A 21,265-nucleotide genomic window follows, 5' to 3' on the forward strand; every position below is an offset into this window, starting at 1 on the left:
GAGGAAATTCTTTTCGTCTTGAATTTCTTTTTTTTCTTGTCCACAGTGCTCTCTGCTGACCCCTGATGCCCGTATCAGGAACTGTACAGAGCAGGAGAAAATCCCCATATGCTGCTCTGGACAGTTCCTGACACGGACAGAGGTGTCAGCAGAGAGCACTGTGGACAAGATAAAAAAGAAAGAAAAAAAAAAAGAAAAGAATTTCCTAAAAAGTACTGGAAGGGTGAAGATTTTTTAATATAAGTAATTTACAAATCTGTTTAACTTTCTGACACCAGTTGATTTAAAAAAAAAAAATGTTTTTTTTTTTGCTTTGGCTCAAAAACAGCAGCAGAGGCAGCTATCCAAAATATGCCAGAAAAACCTAGATTAATATTTCAAACCTTCTATGGAGTCACTTGGCAATTATGGGCAGTAAATCTATCTGTCTAAAAGATCACCTTATGTTGGCTATACATATGAAATTACAGTCATCCAAAACCACCAAATTTCGGCGGGATCAGCTGACCATACAATGTGTATGGTGGCTTCCAGACTATCCCCTGACGGTAGATGTCAAGGAAGAGAAAGGTCTGGCATGTTTTCAACAAGTCCAATCCTTTGGTTCTTGCAGAGATAAGCCACCCCCCAGAGGAGTCTGGCAGCGGCTTTCTTTGAGCTTAAGGGCTCGTTCACACAAGCGGATTTATTTGCGGGTTTCCTGCTGCGTATTTGAAAGGGGCGGGCTCTTCGCGGCTGTCCACAGCAGATTTTCCGCTGCGGAAAATCCACCGCAGACCCTATTGAAAGCCTGCCCCCTTTCAAATACGCAGCAGGAAACCAGCAAATAAATCCGTTCGTGTGAACGAGCCCTAAAGGGGTATCCAGGATTTGCAAAAAAAAAATTTGGTTTCTTCCAGAAAAAGCACCACCCCTGTTCCTCAGGTTGTGTATGGTATTGCAGCACAGTTCCATTGAAGTGAATGGAGCCAAATTGCAATACCACAGACAACCCTGGGACAGGAGTGGTGCTGTTTTTGGAAGAATTCAGCTCTGTATTTCTATTAAATGTATGGCCAGCTTTAGATTGTAAGTCCTATTATGGCCAGTAACTGATTGCAATATCTGTACAGTTGTGTGGCATATGTTGGGCTACATCGGTGCTTCCCAACCAGTGTGCCTCCAGCTGTTGCAAAACTACAACTCCCAGCATGTCCGGACAGCCGAAGACTGTCCAGGCATGCTAGCAGTTGTAGTTTTGCAAGAGCAGGAGGAACATGAGTTGGGAAACACTGTACTATATGGAAAAATAGGAGATCAATAAATATTAACCCCTTAAGGACCAGGCCATTTTACACCTTAGGACCAGAACGTTTTTTGAACATCTGACCACTGTCACTTTAAACATTAATAACTCTGGAATGCTTTTAGTTATCATTCTGATTCCAAGATTGTTTTTTCGTGACATATTCTACTTTAACATGTTGGTAAATTTTTGTGGTACCTTGCATCATTTCTTGGTGAAAAATCCCCAAATTTGATGAAAAAATAGAAAATGTAGCATTTTTCTAACTTTGAAGCTCTCTGCTTTTAAGGAAAATGGATATTCCAAATAATTTTTTTTGATTCACATATACAATATGTCTACTTTATGTTTACATCATAAAATTGACGTGATTTTACTTTTGGAAGACACCAGAGGGCTTCAAAGTTCAGCATCAATTTTCCAATATTTCACAACATTTTCAAACTCACTATTTTTCAGGGACCAGTTCAGATTTGAAGTGGATTTGAAGGGTCTTCATATTAGAAATACCCCATAAATGAGCCCATTATAAAAACTACACCCCCCCCAAAGTATTCAAAATGACATTCAGTCAGTGTTTTAACCCTTTAGGTGTTTCACAGGAATAGCAGCAAAGTGAAGGAGAAAATTCCCGATCTTCATTTTTTACACTTGCATGTTCTTGTAGACCCAATTTTTTTATTTTTACAAGGGGTAAAAGGAGAAAATTTATACTTGTTTTTGTAGCCCAATTTCTCTCGAGTAAGCACATACCTCATATGTCTATGTAAAGGGTTCGGCGGGCGCAGTAGAGGGCTCAGAAGCAAAGGAGCGACAAGGGGATTTTGGAGAGTATGTTTTTCTGAAATGGTTTTTGGAGGCATGTTGCATTTAGGAAGCCCCTATGGTGCCAGAAAAGCAAAAAAAAAAAACACATGGCATACCATTTTGGAAACTAGACCCCTTGAGGAACGTAACAAGGAATAAAGTGAGCCTAAATACCCCACAGGTGTTTCACGACATTTGCATATGTAAAAAAAAAAAAATCACTAAAATGTGTGTTTCCCCCCAAATTTCACATTTTTGCAAGGGTTAATAGCAGAAAATACCCCCCAAAATTTCTAACCCCATCTCTTCTGAGTATGGAGGTACCCCATAAGTTGACCTGAAGTGCACTACGGGCGAACTACAATGCTCAGGAGAGGAGTCATATTTGGCTTTTTGAGAGCAAATTTTGGTCGGGGGGCATGTTGCATTTAGGAAGCCCCTATGGTGCCAGAACAGCAAAAAAAAAAAAACACATGGCATACCATTTTGGAAACTAGACCCCTTGAGGAACGTAACAAGGAATAAAGTGAGCCTAAATACCCCACAGGGGTTTCACGACTTTTGCATATGTAAAAAAAAAAAAAACATTTTTCATTTTCACGGACCACTGTTCCAAAAATCTGCCAGACACCTGTGGGGCGTAAATGCTCACTGTACCCCTTATTACATTACGTGAGGGGTGTAGTTTCCAAATTGGGGTCACATGTTGGGGGGTCCATTGTTCTGGCACTATGGGGGCTTTGTAAACACACGTGGCCTTCAATTCCGAACACATTTTCTCTTAAAATCCCAATGGCGCTCCCTCTCTTCTGAGCATTGTAGTTCGCCTGCCGAGCACTTTACATCCACATTGGGGTATTTTCTTACTCAGAAGAAATGGGGTTACAAATTTTGGGGGGCTTTTTTTCCTATTACCCCTTGTGAAAATGAAAAATTTAGGGTAACCAGCATTTTAGTGAAATTTTTTATTTTTTTTTCATTTTCCCATCCAACTTTAACGAAAAATTTTCAAACACCTGTGAGGAGTTAAGGCTCACTATACTCCTTGTTACATTCCGTGAGGGGTGTAGTTTCCAAAATGGGGTCACATGTCGGTATTAATTTTTTTTATGGCCCTTAACTGTTTCCTTGAAATACGACAGGGCTCCGAAGTGAGAGAGCGCCATGCGCATTTGAGGACTAAATTAGGGATTGCATAGGGGTGGACATAGGGGTATTCTACGCCAGTGATTCCCAAACAGGGTGCCTCCAGCTGTTGCTAAACTCCCAGCATACCTGGACAGTCAGTGGCTGTCCAGAAATGCTGGGAGTTGTTGTTTTGCAACAGCTGGAGGCTCCGTTTTGGAAACACTGCCGTACAATACGTTTTTAATTTTTATTGGGGGGGACAGTGTTAGGGTTGTATATGTTGTGTTTTACCCTTTATTATGTGTTAGTGTAGTGTAGTGTTTTTAGGGTACTTTAACACTGGCGGAGGTTTACAGTGAGTTCCCTGCTAGGAGTTTGCACTGCGGCGAAAAATTTGCCGCAGCTCATACTTGAAGCAGAAAACTTACTGTAAGCCTACCTGTGTGAATGTACCCTGTACGTTCACATGGGGGGGCAAACCTCCAGCTGTTTCAAAACTACAACTCCCAGCATGTACTGACAGACCATGCAGGCTGGGAGTTGTACTTTTGCAATAGCTGGAGGCACACTGGTTGGAAAACCTTCAGTTAGGTTCTGTTACCTAACTCAGTATTTTCCAACCAGTGTGCCTCCAGCTGTTGCAAAACTACAACTCCCAGCATGTACTGATCACCGAAGGGCATGCTGGGAGATGTAGTTATGCAACAGCTGGAGGGATCGCAATTACAACTCCCAAAATGCTGGGATTTGCAGTTTTGCAACATCTGGAGAGCTACAGTATAGAGACCACTGCAAACTGTGGCCCTCCAGATGCTGCAAAACTACAAATCCCAGCTTGCCCAGACAGCAAACAGTTGTGTGGGCATGCTAGGAGTTGTAGTTTTGCAAGATCTGGAGGGCTATAGTTCAGAGACTACCATATAGTGGTCTCAAACTGTAGCCCTCCAGCTGTTGCAAAACTAAAACTCCCAGCATGCCCAAACAGCTGTCTGGGCATGCTGGGAGTTGTAGTTTTGCAACATCTGGAGTGCTACAGTATAGAGACCACCAGATCCAGGGAGCCTGCTGCACGACATTGCCGCCCGCCGATCTCCGATGCCGATCGTCGCCCGCAGCCTCCGCAGATCGGTAAGTGGACTCCGGCGCCGGTCCTCAGTCGTTTCCCTATCCTGCCCCGCCTATTGTGGGTGGGCAGGACGGGGAAAACTAAAGTTAACCCCCCCGCCCCCGATCTGCTATTGGTGGTCGCGTTTAGACCACCAATAGCAGGGATAGGAGGGGTGGCACCCGTGATATCAGCAGTCACCCCGGTCCGGTCCCCGCCCGAAATTCCGAAATTCCCACGGAGTACGTGCCTGATCCTTAAGTACCAGGGTGCAGGGACGTACTCATACGTGCCTGGTCCTTAAGAGGTTAATAATAATTATAACACTAATTATTATTATTGTTATTATTATTAATAATTTTTATAAAAATTATCATAATATATATATATATATATATATATATATAAAAATATATAAATACACACTACTGTACAAATAATTTCCAGTAAAGAGGAAATTCATTCTTTTGGAAAGCTGAACAACTGAAATATTTAGGATACCTCAATCCTTCTGTGGAAAAACAGGGCGGCCAAGGATTTTGGAGAGATTAGTGTCTTCTAAAAGCAGGTGCTAAAGTGCAATTCACTGTAGCATTTGCTGTTATCTTTATTAGACGGATGATAAAGACTTTGTGAAAAGATAAAGAGCACTTGACCAATGCACAGTCTGACTTATTTAGGATCCTGTAATCCCCCCCCCACCCCCCCACCCCCACACACACACCAGAGGCCATGGCAATGTTTACTCCAATAGAACCTGTATATCCCTGCCTTTTATCATCAGGGTGTATGTGGGTCCAGATTCTGTGCAAATCAATTTCTTAACATATCTTTATAGTGGTTAAGGCCTTGTTTATCTGATACAAAACTTTTGCATGTTTTCATATTGAAAGGCTTGCACTTGGTTTATATTATTGTTTGCCACTTTTTTGTAGTTTGCACTCACTTTGTCATTTTCATTGCATTTTTCCTACAAAAATATGGTTTGATGCTTCAAGCTTGAATACAATACAGCATAAATCAAAAACTTTTTATATGTTGTACATCTTGGCAAAACATTTACCTTATTAACCTAATAAACTTCATAAAAAATGTATCTCTTTTTTTTTGTAGAAATCATGGGTTTAAAAAAAAGGCCACTAGAGCACCCCATACTGTCCATACCATAATCATGTCTGGCTGCAGCATCATCTTTGTCCCAGCTAAAGCACAGACTTAGACAAAGTCCAGTAAGTGAGGACAGGACCAGCTCTCCTATTTACTCACTCCTGTCCTATCAGACCGCAGCATGAAAAAGTGGAGGGGCCTGCAGTGATTGGAAGAAGACCCTGGGACCCTGGTAAGTAGTAATTGAGGCTCGTCTATCCCCACCCCACCGGCATTGACTGATGTATCTTGCCCTATGAATGAATAAGGAGAAAGGAGTCACTTAAAGGGGTTATCCAGGAATAGAAAAACAGAGCTACTTTCTATAAAAAACCTCTCCCCGTATGTCTCTAGGTTGGGTGTGGTTCTGCATCTCAGTTCCATTGTAGTGAATGGAGCCAAGTTGTTAAACCACTCCCAACCTGGAGACAGACAGAGCTGTTTTTGAAAGAAATTAGCTGTGTTTCTATATTCCTGGATAACCCCTTTAAGGCTGGCAAGGCGGGTAGCAGCTACGGGGGACCTGTTGGCTTTTTATAACTATGACTTTCCTAAAAGGCTTGGACACTTTAGAATGGATAGTGTATAAGCATCCTGCTGCCTGCATCAGTTTCATGCTGCCCGTGGTTTTGGTAGTATGAAACAGGTGACAGGTTTCCTATAAAGCCACGGACAGCACAAGTGACAATATATGAGCTAAAGGGGCACTCTATTGCCATACATTTGGCTAATGTCAGTCTATGGGCACTTTGGCATATACATCAGGGAAACGTTCTTATGTAGACACAGGATATACTGTGCAGGCACAACGTGAACCTTCCCAACAGAAGAATCAGTAAGAATAGGTTCACACTGCTGTTGTGCTCCGACCCATTCAGGGTCCCTTATTAGACCCTTATTACTATTACCCCTGGACCCTTAACCAACTGCCCAACATCACTGTTTGTCAGTGATAAATTATCATTGAAAAATATAGTATATTAATATTAGATGTAGTGGATGTGGAGAGTAAAGAAAGGGATTCTCAGAAGAGTAAAAAATTTGAAATATTTACAGAATTCATTAAGTTTGAAATGTCATGAAGTTTTATGGCTTCCCAGGCGTAAACATTATATAGAATTTATGGATGTTTAATGTGTTATTTAGGTGTTCTTGGAATTTAAGATATGAGTGGGGCAAAAAAAGTATTTAGTCAGCCACCAATTGTGCAAGTTCTCCCACTTAAAAAGATGAGGGAGGCCTGTAATTTCCATCATAGGTATACCTCAACTATGAGAGACATGGGGAAAAAAATCCATAAAATCACATTGTCTCATTTTTAAAGAATTTATTTGTAAATTATGGTGGGAAATAAGTATTTGGTCAATAACAAAAGTTCATCTCAATACTTTTTTGTATACCATTTGTTGGCAATGACAGAGGTCACAGTCTTCACAAGGTTTTGGTATTTTGGCACATTCCTCCATGCAGATCTCCTCTAGAGCAGTGATGTTTTGAGGCTGTTGCTGGGCAACACGGACTTTCAACTCCCTCCAAAGGTTTTCTATGGGGTTGAGATCTGGTGACTGGCTAGGCCACTAGAGGACCTTGAAATGCTTCTTACAAAGCCACTCTTTTGTTGCCTGGGTGGTGTGTTTGGGATCATTGTCATGCTGAAAGACCCAGCCACGTTTCATCTTCAGTGCCCTTGCTGATTGAAGGTGGTTTTCACTCAAAATCTCACAATACATGGCCTCATTCATTCTTTCCTTTACACGGATCAGTTGTCCTGGTCCCTTAGCAGAAAAACTGCCTCAAAGCATGATGTTTCCACCCCCATGCTTCACAGTAAGTATGGTGTTCTTTGGATGCAACTCAGCATTCTATCTCCTCCAAACACAACAAGTTGAGTTTTTACCAAAAAGTTCTACTTCGGTTTTATCTGACCATATAAGATTCTCCCAATACTCTTCTGGATCATCCAAATGCTTTCTACCAAACCGTTATTTGTGATCATTTTGACACCACGGGTGAGATCTTGCGTGGAGCCCCAGATCGAGGGAGATTATCAGTGGTCTTGTATGTCTTCCATTTTCTAATAATTGCTTCCACAGTTGATTTCTTCACACCAAACTGCTTGCCTATTGCAGATTCAGTCTTCCCCTTCCCAGCCTGGTACAGGTCTACAATTTTGTTTCTGGTGTCCTTTGACAGCCCTTTGGTCTTGGCCATAGTGGAGTTTGGAATGTGACTGAGGTTGTGGACAGGTGTCTTTTATACTGATAACAAGTTCAAACAGGTGCCATTAATACAGGTAACGAGTGGAGGACAGAGGAGACTCTTAACTCCTTAAGGACGCAGCCCTTTTTCACCTTAAGGACTGAGCCCTTTTTCGCAATTCTGACCACCGTCGCTTTACGAATTAATAACGCGAAAACGCTTTTACCGAATATTCTGATTCTGAGATTCTTTCGTGACATATTCTACTTTATCTTGGTGGTAAATTTTCGGCGTTACTTGCATCCTTTTTTGGTGAAAAATCCCCAAATTTCATGAAAATTTTGAACATTTTGCATTTTTCTAACTTTGAAGCTCTCTAATTGTAAGGAAAATGGATAATCCCAATAAATTTTATTTTTATTCACAAACACAATATGTCCACTTTATGTTGGCATCATAAAATGGACATATTTTTGCTTTTTGAAAAAATTAGAGGGCTTCAAAGTAGAGCAGCAATTTTCAAAAATTCATGAAAATTGCTAAATCTGAAGGGACAGATGTTACAGAACTACAACTCCCAGCATGCCTGGGCAGTCCAGGCATGCTGAGAGTTGTAGTTTGGCAACATCTGGAGGGCTACCGTTTGGGCACCACTGTAACAGTGGTCTCCAAACTGTGACCCTCCAGATGTTGCAAATGATTTCAGCATGTTGAATGATTTCAGCAGGCATTCCGGTCCGGTCACCAACCGGCTAGCGGGGGGGACCGGAATTCCCACGGGCGTATGCATACGCCCCACGTCCTTAAGGACTCGGGATGCAGGGCGTATGCATACGCCCGGCGTCCTGAACAGGTTAAAGAAGAAGTTACAGGTCTGTGAGAGCCAGAAATCTTGCTTGTTTGTAGGTAACCAAATACTTATTTTCCACCATAATTTGCAAATAAATTCTTTAAAAATCAGACAAAGTGATTTTATGGATTTGTTTTCCCATTAACGTGCCTCTCATAGTTAAAGGACATCTGCAGCGTTACAAACACTTATCCCCTATCCTCAAGATAGGGGATAAGTGTTTGATCGCGGGGGGTCAGAACGCTGGGGCCCCCGGCGATCTCCTGTACAGGGCCGCGGCTCTCCTGTTCAGGGGGCGTGCCAGCCGCAGCATGACGTTGCAGCCGGAACGCCTCCTCCATACATCTCTATGGGTGAGGCGGGGAGGCAGCATTCGTGCCTCCCCGCATCCCCCATAGAACTGTATGGGGACGGGGAGGAGACGGGGCGTCACCGTCGACCTCTAGGTCGACGCTACGCGCCTTAGCGCTCACCATGAGCGCTTATGGCGGCGCCCCGTTAGGGAGATCGGGGGGGTCCCAGCGGTCGGACCCCCCCCGTGATCGAACACTTATCCCCTATCCTGTGGATAGGGGATAAGTGTAATGCCGCTGCAGTTGTCCTTTAAGGTATACATATGATGAAAATTACAGGCCTGTCTCATATTTTTAAGTGGGAGAACTTGCACAATTGGTGGCTGACTAAATACTTTTTTGCCCTACTGTACATAATAGCTGTGTTGCGAAATGATAGTACCTTATTTATAGCAGGGGATCCTCTGATATTCTCAAATTCCTTTACAATAACATAACCTAAAAAGTCCAGAAAGAACAACCCTATTTGTAGTTGTAATGTTTTAATCATTATATCCGATTATTCAGAAATAACAATGCATCAAAAGGTCCCCATACACTTTATTAAAAAAACAGTAGACCTCACTGACTTGGATTTATACTGTTTGACCTTATTTTTTTCCAGGCGATAAGTTTCCACCAGAACTGCATACCTCCCCTCTCACCATCCCAACATTGATGTGTATGAGGTGAATGGAAGACACAGAGTTGGTGTTTGTTTAGCCAACACAGCTACTAAAGGTGTATGGGCACCTCTAGTGGGGCCATAGTAACCCAGCCCAACTAATGGGACCCAAACAGTTTTTGTTGATTGGTAAGATAAAATGAGTGAGCAGACACATATAGTGACCATTTAAAACATACATACTGTACCTTATCAAGGATTTGCAATTTTGTGTTCAGTGTCATAGATCAATATTTCTGCAATAGTGTCCTACTAAAATTTTTAATGAGTTGAGAAAATGATTGTGATGGTACTCTCACTAGAAACATAGAAACATAGAATGTGTCGGCAGATAAGAACCATTTGGCCCATCTAGTCTGCCCAATAATCTGAATCCTATCAATAGTCCATGGCCCTATCTTATATGAAGGATAGCCTTATGCTTATCCCATGCATGCTTAAACTCCTTCACTGTATTTGCAGCGACCACTTCTGCAGGAAGGCTATTCCATGCATCCACTACTCTCTCAGTAAAGTAATACTTCCTGATATTACTTTTAAACCTTTGCCCCTCTAATTTAAAACTACGTCCTCTTGTGGTAGTTTTTCTTCTTTTAAATATGCTCTCCTCCTTTACCGTGTTGATTTCCTTTATGTATTTAAAAGTCTCTATCATATCCCCTCTGTCTCTTCTTTCTTCCAAGCTATACATGTTAAGGTCCTTTAACCTTTCCTGGTAAGTTTTGTCCTGCAATCCATGTACTAGTTTAGTAGCTCTTCTTTGAACTCTCTCTAGAGTATCTATATCCTTTTTGAGATATGGCCTCCAGTACTGCGCACAATACTCCAAGTGAGGTCTCACCAGTGTTCTGTACAGCGGCATGAGCACTTCTCTCTTTCTACTGCTTATACCTCTCCCTATACATCCAAGCATTCTGCTAGCATTTCCTGCTGCTCTATTACATTGTCTTCCTAACTTTAAGTCTTCTGAAATAATTACTCCTAAATCCCTTTCCTCAGATACTGAGGTCAGGACTGTGTCAAATATTCTACATTCTGCTTGAGGGTTTTTACGCCCCAGGTGCATTATCTTGCACTTATCCACATTAAATTTCAGTTGCCAGAATTCTGACCATTCTTCTAGTTTTCCTAAATCCTTCTCCATTTGGCGTATCCCTCCAGGAACATCAACCCTGTTACATATCTTTGTGTCATCAGCAAAAAGACATACCTTACCATTGAGACCTTCTGCGATATCACTAGTGAAGATATTAAACAATATTGGCCCCAGTACAGATCCCTGAGGTCCCCACTGGTGACAAGACCTTGCTCTGAATATTCTCCATTGACTACAACCCTCTGTTGTCTGTCACTCAGCCACTGCCTAATCCACTCAACAATATGGGAGTCCAAGCTCAATGACTGCAGTTTATTGATAAGTCTTCTATGTGGGACAGTGTCAAAAGCCTTACTAAAATTTAGATATGCAATGTCTACTGCCCCTCTGCCATCTATTATTTTAGTCACCCAGTCAAAAAAAAATCAATAAGATTTGTTTGACATGATCTCCTTGAAGTAAACCCATGTTGTTTTTCATCTTGCAATCCATGGGATTTTAGATGTTCCACAATCCTATCCTTTAGTAGGGTTTCCATTAATTTCCCCACTATTGATGTCAGACTTACTGGCCTATAGTTGCTTGATTCCTCCCTACTACCTTTCTTGTGAATGGGCACAACATTTTCTAATTTTACCAATCTTCCGGGACGACTCCTGTTACCAGTGATTGGTTAAATAAATCTGTTAACGGTTTTGCTAGCTCACCACTAAGCTCTTTTAATAATTTTGGGTGTATCCCATCAGGCCGCTGTGATTTATTTGTCTTCACTTTAGACAGCAAACGTAGAACCTCTTCGTAAAGACACATGCATCAAATGATTCCTTAGTTTTCCTCTCTAATGGAGGTCCTTTTCTTTCTTTTTCTTCTGTAAAAACTGAACAGAGGTATTCATTAAGGCAGTCGGCTAGCCCCTTATTCTCTTCTACACACCTTCCTTCCATTGTTTTTAATTTAGTTATTCCTTGTTTTAATTTCCTTTTTTCATTTATATATCTGAAGAATGTCTTATCCCCTTTTTTCACAGACTGAGCTAGTTTTTCTTCTGCCTGCGCTTTAGAAGTTCTTATAACTTGCATGGCCTCTTTCTGCTTAGTCTTGTAGATTTCCCTATCTTCATTGCTCTGTTTTTTTTTTATAATTACTAAATGCTAGTTTTTTTTAGTTTTTTAGGATTTTGGCCACTTCTGCTGAGTACCACAGTGGTCTCTTTCTTTTTCTGCTTTTACTGACAAGTCTAATGCAATTTTCTGTTGCCTTCAATAATGTGTCTTTTAAGTAGTCCCATTTCTCCTGAACTCCATGTAATTTATTCCAGTATGATAGGGACTCATTTATGACTAATCTCATTTTTGAAAAGTCTGTTTTTCTAAAATCAAAAACTTTTGTTTTTGTGTGGTGTGACTCCTACACTGTTCTTATATTAAACCACACTGATTGGTGATCACTAGATCCCAAGCTTTTGCCAACAATAACATCATATACCAAATCCCCATTTGTGATTACCAAATCCAAAATGGCCTCCCTCCGGGTTGGCTCCTCAACCACTTGTTGTACAGATAATCCCAGTAGGGAATTTAGAATATCTGTACTCCTGGCAGAAATAGCTATTTTTGTTTTCCAGTTTATATCTGGAAGATTGACGTCTCCCATAATGATAACTTCTCCTTTCATTGTCATTTCTTCACCTAGTAGATCATCTACTTCTTTAACTTGGCCAGGTGGTCTATATATCACACCTACACGAGTTACTGCATGATTACCAAACTGCAACATAACCCAAACTGACTCTATGTTGGCCTCACTAACTTGTATTAGGTTAGATTTTATGCTATCTTTCACATATAGGGCCACTCCTCCTCCTTTCTTGCCTTCTCTGTCTCTTCTGTATAAAGAGTACCTACCCAGGTAACAATATCTTCAAGGCTGCATAATAAATCAAATCCCAACTTGAATTGCCTAAAATATAACATTTATTTTAAGCTACAGTAAAATCCACCAAAATCAATACAGTGTAAGTCCAACACCAATTAAAATGCTTCTGTCAAATTATAATAGTGTGAATCCAATTACATGGAGTAACAATACAGGGGATGTGCCTAGTGATAAACCTTATGTTCTAAAACACCCTCCATGTATACTCAGTCAACATGGCGCAACATGATCTGGGTAAGCCTTACAATTGTATGCATAGGAAAAAAACAAGGCAATGGTATATATATTGTGATAAGGTGGCAAGGAAAGTGTGTATTTCCTTTGCTCACCCTGAAGAATATCTCACCTGCTTCTTAAGTAATGAGGCAGCAGGGAAGGGAGGTGTAAATAAGATGGAGACTCAGTCTAATCTGTGCTCTCCCTGGGAAACAGCATGTTGCTGTAGGGGGAGACACTCGGACCCTGTTGAGGAAGCACACAGCTGGAATCTGTGAGTGGTCCAAGAAGTGGTGTGAACTGTGAGTAACAGGTTGCAGGAGTCACATTTTTAACTGGCTGAGGGTAGCTCACCAGTTAGTAGTCAGGGCATGCTGATATGTGTAGTCAGTGACCAGACGGTCTAGGATTTTATTTTGTTCCTGCGTTATGCTTGTTTTCCCCTGAAACCTGTCTAAATAAATCTGGCAAGGTGCCAGGCTTGCATGAATAACCGTTGCCTGCAGGTTTATTGAGTGGAAACGTGTCCCGTGGCAGTGTCCAGGACGATCCCGGAGCTATCCCCAAGGAGGAATCCTTACAATCAATATATATATATATATATATATATATATATATGGCAACCTGCACCAATGTAATACCTAGAATAACAATTATTCCTTATGTACAGTCACTCCCTTACCTCCCAACACTTTTCTGTCAATACTTATGGTCAAAGGTAAGCATGACGTCATCAGGAAAGTAAAGGAACCAGGGAGAGCACAAGTAAATACTAAAGCAAAAGTGACAATGAACAGAGTTTCCAAAGTTCTCTAGGAGTCTCAATATACCTTGCATACCATCAGCAAATGACGGTTAAATGACCGCTGATAAATTGAGTAGGCAAGTAAGTGTACAGTAACCTGCCGCAGTTGTGGCAACTCACAGTTAATTGACCTGTGGAGCAGTCCCGTGTGTCTTATTAGTGGCTCCACAGGTCAACTAACCGTGAGTTGCCGCATCTGCGGCTGGTTACTGTACACTTGCCTACACAATTTATCAACTGTCATTTAACCGAGATATGCCGATGGTGTCCAAGGTACACAGAGACTGCTAGAGAACTGTGGGAACTCCGTTCATTGCTAATTGCTTCATTATTTCCCCGTGCTTCCCCTGGTTCCTTTACTCCCTTGCTGATATCATGATTAACTTTGACCATTAGTACAGTATTGACAGAAACACATTGGGAGTGATTGTACACGAGTAAGAATTAGTATTCAAGGTATTACATTGACGAAGGTTAACTGTCACGATTCGGCTGGCAGGAGGTGGATCCTCTGTGCCAAAGAGGGATTGGCGTGGACCGTGCTAGTGGACCGGTTCTAAGTTACTACTGATATTCACCAGAGCCTGCCGCAAAGCGGGATGGTCTTGCAGCGGCGGTAGTAACCAGGTCGTATCCACTAGCAACGGCTCAACCTCTCTGACTGCTGAAGATAGGCGCAGTACAAGGGAGTAGACAAGAGCAAGGTCGGACGTAGCAGAAGGTCGGGGCAGGCAGCAAGGATCGTAGTCAGGGGCAACGGCAGGAGGTCTGGAACACAGGCTAGGAACACACAAGGAAACGCTTTCACTGGCACAATGGCAACAAGATCCGGCGAGGGAGTGCAGGGGAAGTGAGGTATACATAGGGAGTGCACAGTTGAACACACTAATTAGACCAACTGCGCCAATCAGTGGCGCAGTGGCCCTTTAAATCGCAGAGACCCGGCGCGCACGCGCGCCCTAGGGAGCGGGGCCGCGCGCGCCGGGACAGGACCGACGGAGAGCGAGTCAGGTACGGGAGCCGGGGTGCGCATCGCGAGCGGGCGCCACCCGCATCGCGAATCGCATCCCGGCTGGGGGCGGTATCGCAGCGCACCCGGTCAGTAGATCTGACCGGGGCGCTGCAGTAGCGAGGATGTTGCGAGCGCTCCGGGGAGGAGCGGGGACCCGGAGCGCTCGGCGTAACAGTACCCCCCCCTTGGGTCTCCCCCTCTTCTTGGAGCCTGAGAACCTGAGGACCAGACTTTTGTCTAGGATGTTGTCCTCAGGTTCCCAGGATCTCTCTTCAGGACCACAGCCCTCCAAATCAACCAAAAAAAATGTTTTCCCTCTGACCGTCTTGGAGGCCAGTATCTCCTTCACGAAGAAGATGTCAGAAGAACCGAAAACAGGAGTGGGAGAAACAAGTTTGGGAGAGAAACGGTTGATGATGAGTGGTTTAAGGAGAGAGACATGAAAGGCATTGGGAATACGAAGAGAAGGAGGAAGAAGAAGTTTGTAAGAGACAGGATTAATTTGGCACAAGACTTTGAAAGGACCAAGATAGCGTGGTCCCAGTTTGTAACTGGGGACACGAAAGCGGACATATTTAGCGGAGAGCCATACCTTGTCTCCGGGAGCAAAAATGGGGGGAGCTCTTCTTTTCTTATCGGCAAACTTTTTCATGCGAGATGAAGCCTGTAAAAGAGAATTTTGGGTCTCTTTCCATATGGTGGAAAGATCACGAGTCACTTCATCCACAGCGGGCAAACCAGAGGGCAAGGGAATAGGGAGGAGGGGAAGAGGGTGACGGCCGTACACCACGAAAAATGGGGATTTAGCAGAAGATTCAGAGACTCTGAAGTTGTACGAGAATTCGGCCCATGGTAGAAGATCTGCCCAATCATCCTGGCGGGAGGAAACAAAATGCCGTAAATAGTCACCCAGGACCTGGTTAATTCTTTCTACTTGCCCATTGGATTGAGGATGATAAGCAGAAGAGAAGTTTAATTTAATCTTGAGTTGTTTACAGAGAGCCCTCCAGAATTTTGACACGAATTGGACCCCTCTATCCGAGACGATCTGCGTGGGCAAACCGTGAAGACGAAAAATGTGTACAAAAAATTGTTTTGCCAACTGAGGCGCTGAAGGAAGACCAGGAAGAGGAATAAAATGTGCCATCTTGGAAAATCGATCAACGACCACCCAAACAACAGTGTTGCCACGGGATGGGGGTAGGTCTGTAATAAAGTCCATACCAATCAGAGACCAAGGCTGTTCGGGGACAGGCAGAGGATGAAGGAGACCAGCAGGCTTCTGGCGAGGAGTCTTATCCTGGGCACAGACAGTACAGGCCCGCACAAAATCAACAACATCCGTCTCCAGAGTCGGCCACCAATAGAAACGAGAGATGAGTTGCAAGGACTTTTTGATGCCCGCATGGCCTGCGAGGTGGGAGGAGTGACCCCATTTGAGAATCCCGAGACGTTGGCGTGGAGAAACGAAGGTCTTCCCTGGAGGAGTTTGCCTGATGGAGGCTGGAGAAGTGGAGATCAGACAGTCAGGAGGAATGATGTGTTGCGGAGAGACCTCTACTTCCGAGGCATCCGAGGAACGAGAGAGAGCATCGGCCCTAATGTTCTTGTCGGCAGGGCGAAAATGAATTTCAAAGTTAAAACGGGCAAAGAACAACGACCACCTGGCCTGGCGAGGATTCAGCCGTTGGGCAGACTGGAGATAGGAGAGATTCTTGTGATCGGTGTAAATGATAACTGGAAATTTTGATCCCTCCAGCAGATGCCTCCATTCCTCAAGTGCCAATTTAATGGCCAGTAGTTCTCGATCCCCGATGGAGTAGTTCCTCTCCGCCGGAGAGAAGGTCCTAGAAAAAACCCCACAAGTAACAGCTGTTACGCCGAGCGCTCCGGGTCCCCGCTCCTCCCCGGAGCGCTCGCTTCTCTCTCGCTACCGCAGCGCTCCGGGCAGCTCCACTGACCCGGTGCGCTGCGATACCGTCTCCAGCCGGGATGCGATTCGCGATGCGGGTAGCGCCCGCTCGCGATGCGCATCCCGGCTCCCGTACCTGACTCGCTCTCCGTCTGTCCTGTCCCGGCGCGCGCGGCCCCGCTCCCTAGGGCGCGCGCGCGCCGGGTCTCTGCGATTTAAAGGGCCACTGCGCCGCTGATTGGCGCAGTGGTTCCAATTAGTGTGTTCACCTGTGCACTCCCTATTTATACCTCACTTCCCCTTCACTCCCTCGCCGGATCTTGTTGCCATTGTGCCAGTGAAAGCGTTTCCTTGTGTGTTCCTAGCCTGTGTTCCAGACCTCCTGCCGTTGCCCCCGACTACGATCCTTGCTGCCTGCCCCGACCTTCTGCTACGTCCGACCTTGCTTCTGTCTACTCCCTTGTACCGCGCCTATCTTCAGCAGTCAGAGAGGTTGAGCCGTTGCTAGTGGATACGACCTGGTCACTACCGCCGCAGCAAGACCATCCCGCTTTGCGGCGGGCTCTGGTGAAAACCAGTAGTGACTTAGAACCGATCCACTAGCACGGTCCACGCCAATCCCTCTCTGGCACAGAGGATCCACTACCTGCCAGCCGGCATCGTGACAGTAGATCCGGCCATGGATCCCGCTGAAGTTCCTCTGCCAGTTGTCGCCGACCTCACCACGGTGGTCGCCCAGCAGTCACAACAGATAGTGCAACAAGGCCAACAGCTGTCTCAACTGACCGTGATGCTACAGCAGCTACTACCACAGCTTCAGCAATCATCTCCTCCGCCAGCTCCTGCACCTCCTCCGCAGCGAGTGGCCGCTTCTGGTCTACGACTATCCTTGCCGGATAAATTTGATGGGGACTCTAAATTCTGCCGTGGCTTTCTTTCCCAATGTTCCCTGCACTTGGAGATGATGTCGGACCAGTTCCCTACTGAAAGGTCTAAGGTGGCTTTCGTAGTCAGCCTTCTGTCTGGAAAAGCTCTGTCATGGGCCACACCGCTCTGGGACCGCAATGACCCCGTCACTGCCTCTATACACTCCTTCTTCTCAGAAATTCGAAGTGTCTTTGAGGAACCTGCCCGAGCCTCTTCTGCTGAGACTGCCCTGTTGAACCTGGTCCAGGGTAATTCTTCCGTTGGCGAGTACGCCGTACAATTCCGTACTCTTGCTTCAGAATTATCCTGGAATAATGAGGCCCTCTGCGCGACCTTTAAAAAAGGCCTATCCAGCAACATTAAAGATGTTCTGGCCGCACGAGAAATCCCTGCTAACCTACATGAACTCATCCATCTTGCCACTCGCATTGACATGCGTTTTTCCGAAAGGCGTCAGGAGCTCCGCCAGGATATGGACTTTGTTCGATATTAGCTCTGCGAGACCTGTTTTCTCAGTATTCTAATTTGAGCTCAAATAAGTTCACACGGTCAGCATGGTCAGTGAGGGTAGTGCGATTAGCGTCAATGGCTTCCGCCAGATCATCTGCTCTTAGTTCTATGTCGGATACTCGTTGGCCGAGATCGCTTACCTGTTTGGCGAAATCCTGGACTGCTTTGGAGAATTCCGCTTTAATCATCTGATGGATAGAGCGATAAAGTTCAGTGGGATTCATCGGGTCTGTAGGTAAGGGGAGAGCTGGAGAATTATCCACTATGTCCTCTTCTTCCAGCAGTGTTGGGCTTTGGGCTTGCGACAGAGTCGGCGCCATGTTGGATTTCAGGCCTGACCTGAAGATCTGAGGAATAGTCTGTGAAAGTGATCGCTGTCACCCACTCGTCCGAGCCTTCTCCATCTCTGTCAGTTCAGGCAGCTTGTGAGGTAAATTTCACCGCTAAGGAGCTGGACTTACAGTGCTAATAGGGCTATATAGTGGCGGTTGGCGCTGAGCCCACAGGGGACACGTCCTGCCTAGTGAGTTGCGCGCATGCGCCCCCGACCGGAGAATTTTAATTGGTGTTGGACTTACACTGTATTGATTTTGGTGGATTTTACTGTACTGTGAAGTTTACTGTAACATGGAAGAAAGGTTATATTATAGGCACTTCAAGTTGGGATTTGATTTTCTCAATTTTTACTGAAGCTTTTTCTGCCAGAAGTCAAGCTTGATTCCATTTTGTTTTATGCACTATAGTTGCCTAAGGCATATTTCCTGATAATATCAGCAATGTTTTATTCTATAATATAGAGTACTCATAGATGAGCAGAAAATGACTTTTTCTTTTAAAGTCAGTGTTCAACTCCAACAAGGGATCTTAGAAATTGACTGGGAATGAATGCCAAGCCAGAGATCTCCCAAGAAGGAAGGAATATTCAGCAGCAGATAGCTGTTTCAGCTGGTATAGTCCCATATCAGTACAGAGCAGGATGCTAGCTTGCTATTGAGAGGCCTTTCATCGTGGGAGAAAAAGAGTAATGTTTCTTTTCATAAAGACCTATGGAAACTTAGGCTATGTTCACATGATGGACAGCGGAGTGCCGCCAGAACATGCCAGTGTTAGGACCACTTGGAAATGTCTCATAGATAGCAATGCATTTCCTTGCGGAATCCGCATTAAGAATAGACATGTCTATTCTTTTTGCGGACACCAGAATTGTGATGTCCACAGCAGAAACATCTGGCACAGAAATTCTGCCATGTGAACAGTGCAGCAGAATCCCATTAAAATCCATGAAACTCTGCTGCTGTGTAAAATTCTTTTAAAATTTGCCTCATGGCAATATTTCTTTTAAAATTACATTTTGAATAAGAACATGCATCCAGACTGACGTCAGTGTGAACTGATCCCAATCCACTCATGGGTCTCAGTAGTTTAGGCTGCTGCCTGTTGGAACCTAGCCTGTGATCTCATTAGAGGAAGTGCAATGATGAGACTCCACTCTTTTTCTCTGCAAAGCTAGAAAATTAATGGGAAATGTAGGCAGCAGAAGAAAATAATTTGTGTGGAAAATGAAATCAATATGGCTGAAAACCCATGCATGCCACATTAGCTTAAACAGGTGAGCACGAGGCATACACAAGAACCTCTACACTATTCTATAATAACCTATGTTGCACGATCTAAGCAAAAATAAAAAAATTTAAAAAATTAAAAATAAAAGTCCTGGAGTGCTTTTGGTGTTCCTGGTGGCCCAAAGAAGGTTAACCTGTGAATTGACGACAGGTCATGGGTGCCCAAGGTTCTTTTATGCATGTAAGGAGCGAAGTGTAGCCTGTCATATCCAATCCTACTGAAAGCTGCTTTGGTATAAATTGCTGAAAAAGCTAATGCTGGCTATAATGTGGTGTCATTGGGGTGGGATGTGAGGTGTAAGGGGCAGATGGTGTTGCCCAGGGGTAGATGGTAGTGACCCCTTTGTGTTCGTGATGCCAGGGCGTGGTTTGCCTATGTAACCACCCGAAGGTAGTACCGTTAGTCCTAGGTTAGGCAAAGGCAAATAATAGTCCAAGGCCAGGTTAATGGTAGCTTTTACTGAGGTAGACAGGTGTTACAGTCTATACAGTTCAGCCAATATCCCAGAGATGGGACCAGTAACACAGGTGACCTCACAGCTTGCTGGGACTTGCAGTGACTTGAGAGACTATAGGTGCAGGCCACGCTGACTATAATAGACATGACTTGACTGAAGATGATGACAGATGATAAAGATGACTTGACTTACTGACTTGTGGCTGCAATTTAGATTGAGGCCTCCAGATGTGCTGGATACTGACCCTGAGACGTCTGGACTGGACGTGACCTCAGCAGAAAGTGAAACACAACAGAGAGATTGTAGTGTATAAAGTGGAGCTGAGCAAGGAGCCCATAGGCCAACTGTGGGTCACCTGGTGCTCTCATATGACTTAAACATTATCATGTGACTAACAATCATATGACGCACATCAAAGGTCCTTTACATTCAATGTACAACTAATTACATTATGGGGGAACACTGCAGGTGAACCCTAAGGACGTACAGGGACTCAAGCTGATAGGACTGTAGAATGATATCCTGTACTGGGACATCACAATAATATAAAAGTATCAAAATAAATAGTACATTGCAGCTTTCATGTGCCTAACCTACTTGGGGGAAGAGATGGCATGAGGATGCACTAGATTTATTAAAACCAGTCTGGTAGATTTATTAAAACCTGTGCAGAGAAAAACTTACCCAGTTGCCCATAGCAACCTATCAGCTTGCTTTTTTCCGGAAAGCCTGTGAAAAATGAAAGAAGCGATCTGATTGGTTGCTATGGACAACTGGGCAACTTTTCCTCTGCACAGGTTTTTATAAATCTCCCCCAGTGTGATCTGGAATACATTCTGCTGGGATACTATATATAGGCTCAGATTTATCAAACTGTGTCAGAGAAAAATAGAGTGATTTTTCCTCAGCAGCCGATCACTGCTCAGCTAACAGGCTCTGGTAAAGTGAAAGCTGAACTGTGATTGGTTGCTGTGAGAATATTACTCAATTTTTCTCTCACACAGTGTGATAAATCTGGGCCTATGGGGCCTGGTATTTATGGGGATGTTATTATGTTACCTAAATATTGTCCAGACCAAGTATACTCCTTCAGCAAGATAATGTGCCCCGCCAGTGCACTGGATTTATAAAGAGACGCACACCTTATGATAAATCCAGCACATGTGAGGATGTGCCATGCGACAGCCTCAGAAATTTCTGACAGGGCTGAGCTGTCAAATATTTATATTATAATT

General features: G+C 44.1%; 1 protein-coding gene across 2 annotated transcripts in view; it reads right to left on the minus strand.

Annotated features, from left to right (window-relative positions):
* Nucleotides 1-20,242, minus strand: part of LRRN4 (leucine rich repeat neuronal 4) — a 66,500-nt gene extending 46,258 nt beyond the window's left edge. Inside the window, exon 1 of one of the 2 annotated variants that reach the window (XM_056567836.1) lies at nucleotides 20,223-20,242. The gene's annotated coding sequence lies outside the window, so the exon portion shown is untranslated. Of the gene's footprint in view, nucleotides 1-9,255; nucleotides 9,312-20,222 lie in introns of those variants that run through there. The other variant, XM_056567834.1, reaches the window with a different exon arrangement.
* Between the last annotated feature and the right edge of the window lie 1,023 nt (nucleotides 20,243-21,265).

The sequence above is a fragment of the Hyla sarda genome, chromosome 3 (assembly GCF_029499605.1).
Source record: "Hyla sarda isolate aHylSar1 chromosome 3, aHylSar1.hap1, whole genome shotgun sequence".
In the NCBI taxonomy this organism is placed as follows: domain Eukaryota; kingdom Metazoa; phylum Chordata; class Amphibia; order Anura; family Hylidae; genus Hyla; species Hyla sarda.